Consider the following 9,162-nt stretch of genomic DNA (forward strand, 5'->3'; position numbering starts at 1 on the left):
CACCACCTCCACTACAACCAAATCCACCACAACTATCTCACTTCTTTCTCTCCCTCTGTCCATTCCTATTCGATTCTTTCCCTCACTCTCAAAGCCCCCTCAAACTCTTGCCCCCCACCCCCCCTGGCTTACTCCCTCCTTGCCCTCCCCAAGGGGATCGGATGTTCTCAGCAGTTATAAGCAAGCAAAGCTGGCGGCCGGCAGACGGGCTGGCTCCACAGCAGCCTGGGCACACAGACAATGCCAGACCTTCTGTCATGAGGCTCGCTTTCAAAGAGGTCAGCTAAAGCAGCCCATAGGCCATAGTACAGACACACATATACACACAAAAATATATATCAGTTCCAATATGAACATATAAATATAAATTAATATAAATACATATGTTTATATATACAGTATACACACACTTCTACTCACATTATACATAGTACACAAACAGAAGGAAGAGATCTTGCATGCCTCAAACACGTTACTGTCTTTGTTATATGTAAAAAACAAAACAAAAAAAAACGTTTATACATACAAATAAGCTGACACATCAGTCCAGCCAGCCTATTTACACACATACACCTACACTCACACACACATACACATCCTGATGTCTTGTTAAGACAGATAAGCACATACTGTTTAGATCAGCTAAAGCCTGGCTGTCAGTATGTGTGCAAACATGCATGAGTTTCCACACAGATGTGTGTCTGACTGAAAGTAAGTTCCAGTGATGAACTGGGCAATCTGTTCAACTTTGATGAAGGGCCAATCTACTTATGGCTCTAGAGAGTAAGAGTAACATTTTGCTGGTAAAATGTTCCAGCAGAGGTTATCCAAAAGGCTGACAGAGGCCTGGTTCTGATTTCACACCTGACCCACCCCACACACACACAGACAAACACACACACACACACACACACACACACACACACACACACCACCACCACCACCACCTATTCTTCACAGCATTTTCATTAGTCACAGGCTCATGTTTGAATCCTGACATGCATCACAACAGGTGCTTACACTTGCCTGTCTGTTAACAAAAGACTAATGGTGAACTATGAAGATTAATGGAAATTAACCATTTACGATAACATTGTGTTTAAAGTTCTGACACAGGCAGCTGGGGGTGTGGTGCTAGTAGTCCAGTAGAGATTATCAACACTGTGTCTACAGGTATTGTAGGAGGAGCAGTTAAAGACAAGTTAATGTGTTGATCTCACTGAGGTACAGCACACAAAAATTAATTATTTATCATTTTAAAAGGTTAAAATATCTCAACTGATTTTGAAAGAGTTTTAGAGTTGCATATTTACTGCTCAGGAGTTCTTGGTCGGATCCAAAGAAAGTTTCTTAGTGCATTCTCTGTTCTCTGGTTTTCCTCCAGGTTCTACAATTTGCTCTCATCTTCCAAAAATCATCCACCATGATCCAGACCAGGATGTTACTGAAAATGGATGAAATGAACAATGAATATATTATACAAATGATATATAAAATATGCAATACCAAAATCCATTAAATAGATTACAACAGAATGTTGTCTGTTTTTTTTCGATCAAATTTATTGATTCACTGGGATTTACTAGTAACTCATAAAAAACCCAAATGCAAATTTACAGCCTCTGTAATTCCTAATGCTTGCGCATCACTTCTTTTATGCTGCTGCACAAAGGCTTTCAAGTAACAACCCCACAAACAGCATACAATATGTATGTCTACCGTCCTCAGAGCTAATCATGGCGCCACAGTGGCGCTGTTTCAGCTCTACTTTATTGGCTTTAAAGCTAAAGCCCAGAATGTTGATAGCAGGCATTATGTTTATGCAAATGTGACAACAAACCTCGCCTCGTTCTTTTACATGGTGCCAGAAATAATGTATTATATTTGTGAAAGTGGAGTCAACTGTGGATTGGTTTGGAAGAGAATTGAATTGTCCATTTTTTTGTGTTGGGGTGTAGACAAAGTAGAGGAGTGTTATTAAGCGGTCTTTAAAGCATACCCAAGAGAACGACGCAGCAAAGGGAAAATAAACTGCTTTGAGTTCCAATGGAAACTTTTTTCTTTGGTTTTCTCTTTTTCTCTCCCTTTCTCTCTCTCTTCTCTCTCTCTCTCTCTCTCTCTCTCTCTCTCTCTCTCTCTCTCTCCCTCTTTCCCGCTCTTTCTGAATGAGAGACTGAAGAGTGCTATGAACCTCTATCAGAAACATGTGTGCAAAGTTTAAAGCCATTGAAGGGGGAATAAAAAGCATGCAAGGGTCCTTCAAAGTGCCCTGCATTTAGTTATGCTCTGAAACCTTCATCTAGGACCAGGTGCTGCGACTAAACTCTCAACCATACACCAATACAGAGACGATCATGAAACGTATTACAAGAAAGCTCCTAAAGTCCTAAATCTCCCATCAACTATGACTAGAAGTACAGAGAGTAAAAAAAAGCGTTGGTTGAAACCGCACCAAAAACATCCACGAGGAATCCTGGCCCCGATTCATTCCCCATAAAGCAAAACTAAACTTTGAATCGAATACAAGAAGGAATTTCTTTTCTTTTCCGCTCCTCTCTTTCTCTGTCAGTACTCTGGCGTTTATATCTTTCATTTGGTCTAGCTCTTTGCTTCTTTCTTGCTCCCATTTTTTTTTGGGTGGGGGGGGCAAGGTCTCAGACATGGCACATTGAGAGTGTGGAATGTAAAGGGACGGAGTAGAGGAGGCTGCCTAGAAAAGAGAACACATCCATTACCAGCACATGACATCATGCAGGAACAAAACGGACACTAACATTTCCTCTGTAATTATGAGAGCCAATATTCCACTGTAGCTCTTCTCTTCTCTTCTCTTCTCTTCTCTTCTCTTCTCTTCTCTTCTCTTCTCTTCTCTTCTCTTCTCTTCTCTTCTCTTCTCTTCTCTTCTCTTTGCTTTGAGAACCCACTAGCACCTCCATATAAAACAGGAGTACTTCTTAAATCTCTCTCTCTCTCTCTCTCTCTCTCTCTCTCTCTCTCTCTATATATATATATATATATATATATATATATATATATATATATATATATATAACTTTTTTGTTATTTTTATTTTCTTTTTTTTTTTTTGCAAGCGCACGGTGGAAAAGCCCACTTGTAAAAATATTCTACCACCACCTTGTGGCAGACAGAATATATTTCTTCCTGTGAGTGAGGATGAATTGTGGGAACAATGAGCGTGTTCTTTTAGTTCCTGCCGGAGCTTCAAAAAACACACATGTGGAACCACATCAATTGCTTTTGTATGAAAATATGCAATGTGATTTCGATACATAATTTTTAAGTAACATTTATCTTCTAATTGTTCCCACACTAGAAAAAAACAAATTGGCTTGGGCCACAGGAATGTCTCTGTTCAAATTGAGTTGTGTGTAAAATAAGTGAATATTAAATCATGCATCTTTATTAATCATGGTGATTCAGGGGCATATCCCTGGAACACTGGGCGAGAGGTGGATGTGAAAAACCTGGGTGGGGAGAAATTCAGGGTGGGACACTTAACAGAACTGTAATAGCAGCACACGCACATGCATACAGACACAAATTCTGACAAAATAAAGGGGTTTTGGAAGGTTATGAGTTCCTGTATGGAAGTTGATTACAGTTTATTACCAGTGTATTACACTACACCAAACAAACACACAAACACATTTACATTAGTGGCAAGAAAAGCCACCAAAATGGTTTGGGAGGTAGGAGGAAACCAGAGAATTTAGAGGAAACCCACATGGACACATGGGAGAACACACACAGAAACTCAACTCAGAGAGTAACCTGAGTCGAAGGAACTTAGAATGAGAAACATCAGGAGACCACCCTACTTGGGGTTAATCATATTCCAGTTGAGGGAATATGATTAACTTAATTTTCTGTGCCATGCTAGCAGTATTAATAATAAGGAATTGTTATAGGAATCATGGGAAATTTATGGAGACCTCCTTTTTTTCTGGTTTATTTCAGATCTGTTTTGCTGTACTGCATGAACCTATGAAAAGAAATTGCTGTTCTTTTATGAAACCTGATGAAATAAACATGACATAGTAAATGGATTTGTGATTATGATGTACACTAAGATGACTAGCGTGAGTTATGCTTTGAGCATTGGTCAAAACCAGGCATTCTTTAAGCTTTTGTCTATGTGTTTGGATCTCCCCTCCTCCTCTTGTGGCTGTGATTGCTTTTGTATAGCAAATGTGGTGAGTTTGTGCTTGGCAACGACTGCAGCACAAGTCGGGAAGGGGAATGGAAAAATCTGTGGCATTTAGGTAGAGCTCTGTCATAAAGCAAGCACTAATGAGGCCAGGCTTTGGGGAAAGTGAGGGAAATGGTTTACATATGGATCTGGGAACATGCAGTGCATGTAATGAGACAGAGCAGCACACGCACATGAGTACAGACACACAAACAGACAGAGCAAATTGTGTCAGTTACAGCTGATGAAGGCAGAATCAATTAGAAAAGTTTTCCCAAGGTTTTTTTTTGGAAGGTTGTGGGTTATTGGCTTCCTAAATAGGTTCTAGTTGCAATACATTTTAATAGGGAAACACTTTAAGGTATGGATCTAATCAGGTTACGGATCTCAGAGAGAAAGTAAAATAATGAAAGGTAAAAAAAAAAAAAAGAGAGAGAGAGAGAAAGAGAAAGAGAGAGAGTGTTGTAGAGTCAGAAAAAAAAAATAGTTTTATTACATTTAATCATTATCAAGACCTGATTATGCATCCTAAACACATGGAAAAACATATACTATCAGAAATTACTAGAACGCACATGAAAAAATAACTTTTGCAAAACCATAGTTTAGAAATGCTAAAAAATTACAAAGATCAGCAAAAACTATTTCAAAAACCACACACCCAAATGTCCTTTTGTTTGTAAAAGTGTTTTCTCCTATAAAGGGAGAGATCTAGATTAAATTTGAATTCATTGTAATCCTCAGAAAATAGCATTTGTATTTTAATGGACAAGAACCATAGGAGAAGTACAACAGGAGTTCCATCAATGCAAAACAGTTTATATCCATTACACTTTCTAAACCATAAAAATAACATCAGTTTGTGAAAGTGGTATTTACAATTTTATTGCATTGCTTGGAGCATCAGTCCAGAATTGCATCAAATTAATGAAACGATATATGAGGAAGTGGCAATTCTGTTGTGAACTAATTAAGCATTATATAGCTGGCTTCATGTGGCTCGCCAATTTGTAAGATAATAAAGTTCTATGCAAAAAAAAGCTTCAGTTATTAATGTAGTATTGTGGCTGCATCAATTTAGCACATCCTAACACATTCATTTATTCAGATCCAAAGGTGGAAGGCAAAAAATGGATATCCAATTATTTTTTATGTCATATTATTCTAAAGAGTCTTTGTTACGCAGCCATGCATTATTGTGTTGCTACCTGAATCTAATAGACTCTGTCAAATATTCTATTAATTACTACTAAGTATGTTATAAGAGTACTTTGTACATCTTTTTGTCTCTACTACTTCAGTCACCACAAGAGAGGACATGCCCTCGAGCCAGTGGCTCTCCAAAATAAGCATGTTTTAATGTTCATGAGTAATGCTTAATTACCCATACATGGCAATTTACAAGCAGAGTGCTGTAGGGCTTCTCAGTAAAGAGACAAGCCCCAATTTCATGGAAAATAACATTAGTGTGAGTGCAGGAATTATCCACAGCATTAGCCCCATTTCATAACCCATATTAACTTAGGCAATTTCATGCGTGCGGTCACAGGGGCTCGTAGCAGGGGGGGTCTGTGATTGCACTTAAAGTAATTTCATAATAATTAGTTTAGTAGGGAGGAGTGCTCTTGATATTTCTGCTAAAGCCCTCAAGTAAGTTTGCATGTACACGTGACTACTGTGTGTATGTCTGTATGCGTTCATGTAATAATATATGTATATGGCCATTAATTCCTTCTATTCTTTCTTCGCCATAGCCCAAGGCTACATGCAGTGCACTTTCATAGCCTCACTCATCATGTAGCATAAAAATACCCAGCCCACTCATTTACTCGAAGTCTCTCTGTGGATCTGCATCTCCCGGGACCTGAGAGAACTGAATGAAGGGGTAGGCTGTGCAGGAGATGGATTGACTCGATCAGCACAGCAGTTAGGATATGTGGCCTGCGGTTGGCTTAAAGTGTCCCTAGGGAGAACCTCACACACACACACACACACACACACACACACACACACACACACACACATACACACACACACACAGTGTTGAGCCTACTTCTTCATAAAGCAAATAGGGGTTTCGCCCTCTGGGTATTAGAGTATTAGATAGACTGGAGCATGGCTTCTTCTTCTGTACTCATCTGTGCTGCAGAAGTATGAGACACTGCTCAGTTCCGCTACCAAGATGAATAGCCATGTTGAACCCTGTACCTTTCCATCATGTTTGAAGACTGCAATTTGTTTATTTGTAGCATTCTTGTTTTCTTTCTTGTTTATGGGCGATGTTAGTGAACCAGTGATCCTCTTTAAGTAGCATGTTGGTGTATAAATTCACAGACTGTTTTCTTTTAAATTAATTTTTTTGTTTTCTTTTTTCTTTTATTTTAGGTCATCACTGTGGTCATTGGTTGGGATCTCAAACAGTAAATATTTATAAATAGAAAATATGCAAATACAAAAAAAAAGCTTAACCCCAAGTTACAAGGTCTCAATGAATCGAAGTTGTCTTGCAGATTTGTTACACAAATTTGTTTTGTGATGCAATACTTTAACTGAACACTAGATGGTAACACGCAATTATTTTAAGCACGAAATAACCTGCTGCAAAGCTTCAATGAAAGGATCCAACACTGCACTTACTGTACTTTTTATATGACACTTATTTGTATAGCTTTATTAGATGATGATGATGATAAATAGGTAGATAGATAGATAGATAGATAGATAGATAGATAGATAGATAGATAGATAGATAGATAGATAGATAGATAGATAGATAGATAGATTTAAAACCCCACAGGAACCATTGCTATACACACAAACATGTCACCCTAATGTTAGTGTCACTCCTGTATTAGGAACAGTCCAGCGCCTATAAGAATTTTCAGTGGTGGTCATATGGTGGCCCCTTTCCTTTGATTAATGGGGTAGAGACAGGATACAAACTGTACATTGCAGTGAACACATATGGGGGTTTACCTTATCCATTATTTGTTCAGAGGTGAGTGAAACCCAGAAAAACCAAAACAACATGGGCATTGGGGAGAACATGAAAGATTCTACAGACAGTAATCACAGAGGCAACCTTGGAACTGATTGTAACAGCTTGTTCAAATTGGAAAATACCATTTGAAGTGTTTTAATATTCTATACTGAATTGTATTAGAATATACTATTCAGATACACTTTTACGGACCAAATCCCATTTCACATTTACTCTCCATTTGCCATCATAATCACCTCCATTCTTCTGGGAAGATGTTCCACAGGATTTTCCTCCCCAGCAGATGTAAACCATATCTTCATGAAGCTCACTTTGTGCAGAGGGGTATTGTTATGCTGCATCACTATATACTAAATTGATAGATATGTCAATAATTAATAGGGTTTAAATAAATTCATATAAATCAATATTGACACTTACGTTTTAATATCTCTCGTTCCTAGACATTAAAAGAAATCCAGAATCCAGCTTTGAGGTTATTACTGAAGATGCACTCTATTTGAGGTTTCCATTAGTGTAATTAAACTGCATTATGGCAGTACAAAGACATATAATCCTCACCCCCATGCTCTTTGCATTATTGTGTAGTGCAGCTGATCCTCTTGCACCCACCCGAAACGTAAGCAGGGTGCAATCTGCACAATGCCTTTGTTATCTGTCTGACTATTGTCGTTCACCATTCAGACTGCTAGCCTTGCCTTTTGTCCACTGCTACCCTTTCCACTAGCTGTGTACATGAAATGTGCCCTTATCCAGCACTGCTGTTCCATAGCCCATCTGCCCCCCACATGCTCTGCCCACACTCCACACCAGCTGTCCTCCACTAGTCCCTAGGGTGTAAACAGGTGCTGGGCTTGTGGAGGCTAGAGTGAAGGCACATGGAAGCACATGCTGCTCCTTCAGCTTCTTCTCAACATCAGTTCCTAGTGCTGTTTTCTGCTGATAAACAGAAACCTATTTATATTTCATCTCTATATGTGGTGCTTGGGAAAGTGTGTGAAACAATTCCTGTGACCGAGCATCACATACATATCCGGTTGCTCGGAATTTGTTTCATTCAAACTTCCTATGACAGGGAACCTATTCGTCGCTCTCAATAGCTTACTCAGAACCTCTCAGTGCATGTAGAGCACATGATGCAATGCCAAAAAGCTTAAAATATATAGTGGTGTCATTGATGGTGTGATATAAAAAGATCAAAGGGAGAAGGGGTCATAGGAATGGGCCTCAAGGCATGGCTATTTTTAGGTCTGTCCACATTAATTAGGCAAGTTTACTGCTTAGTAATCAATATCTTTACAAAACCAAACCAAAGTAATCATGCCTAGGTAACATTTTTCCAACAGAATAAATAAAGCAATGCTCTCTAGTGAGAGGGTCGGCTTAAACGGGGTCTTCTATTTTCAGAGCCAAAACAGTGGGGGTGTAAACCAAGAATGTGTCGACACTTTACATGCTGAGGGCAGCCAGTGAGACGCTTCCTTTTTCAATGTCTAGGTCTACATTTCACTTGGAAGGCGTTGACTTGGAATGACTCAGGACAATATGTTTCTTGGTTCACCACCATAATGTCTCAGAATTTCATATGATTCAGCCAACTTTTACCTTTAACCAAGTTTCTACCAATGGGAAAACAAAGGAGGAGAGGGGGGGCAATATAACCTGTATTGCTATAATGTTATATGATGTTTTAGATTAACAAGAGCTAGATATGTGTCTTCTTGGCACTGTGATATGAGGTCTGGATGTTTTATTCTCAATTCCAGACAACCGATGAGTAATTGCAACGATTGTACAGGTGATACTGTGAGTGGTGGCACGGCAGGACAGAGGAATAACACATACTAGAAGGTGTGATTGTGTGTGCATGGTGGCTTGTGATAGGCAATCAGTGACACTGGCCAGCATAATGTGGTTATTACAGATGAATGACTGCACGAATACAGCGGTT

The sequence above is a fragment of the Silurus meridionalis genome, chromosome 13, assembly GCF_014805685.1.
Source record: "Silurus meridionalis isolate SWU-2019-XX chromosome 13, ASM1480568v1, whole genome shotgun sequence".
NCBI lineage: Eukaryota > Metazoa > Chordata > Actinopteri > Siluriformes > Siluridae > Silurus > Silurus meridionalis.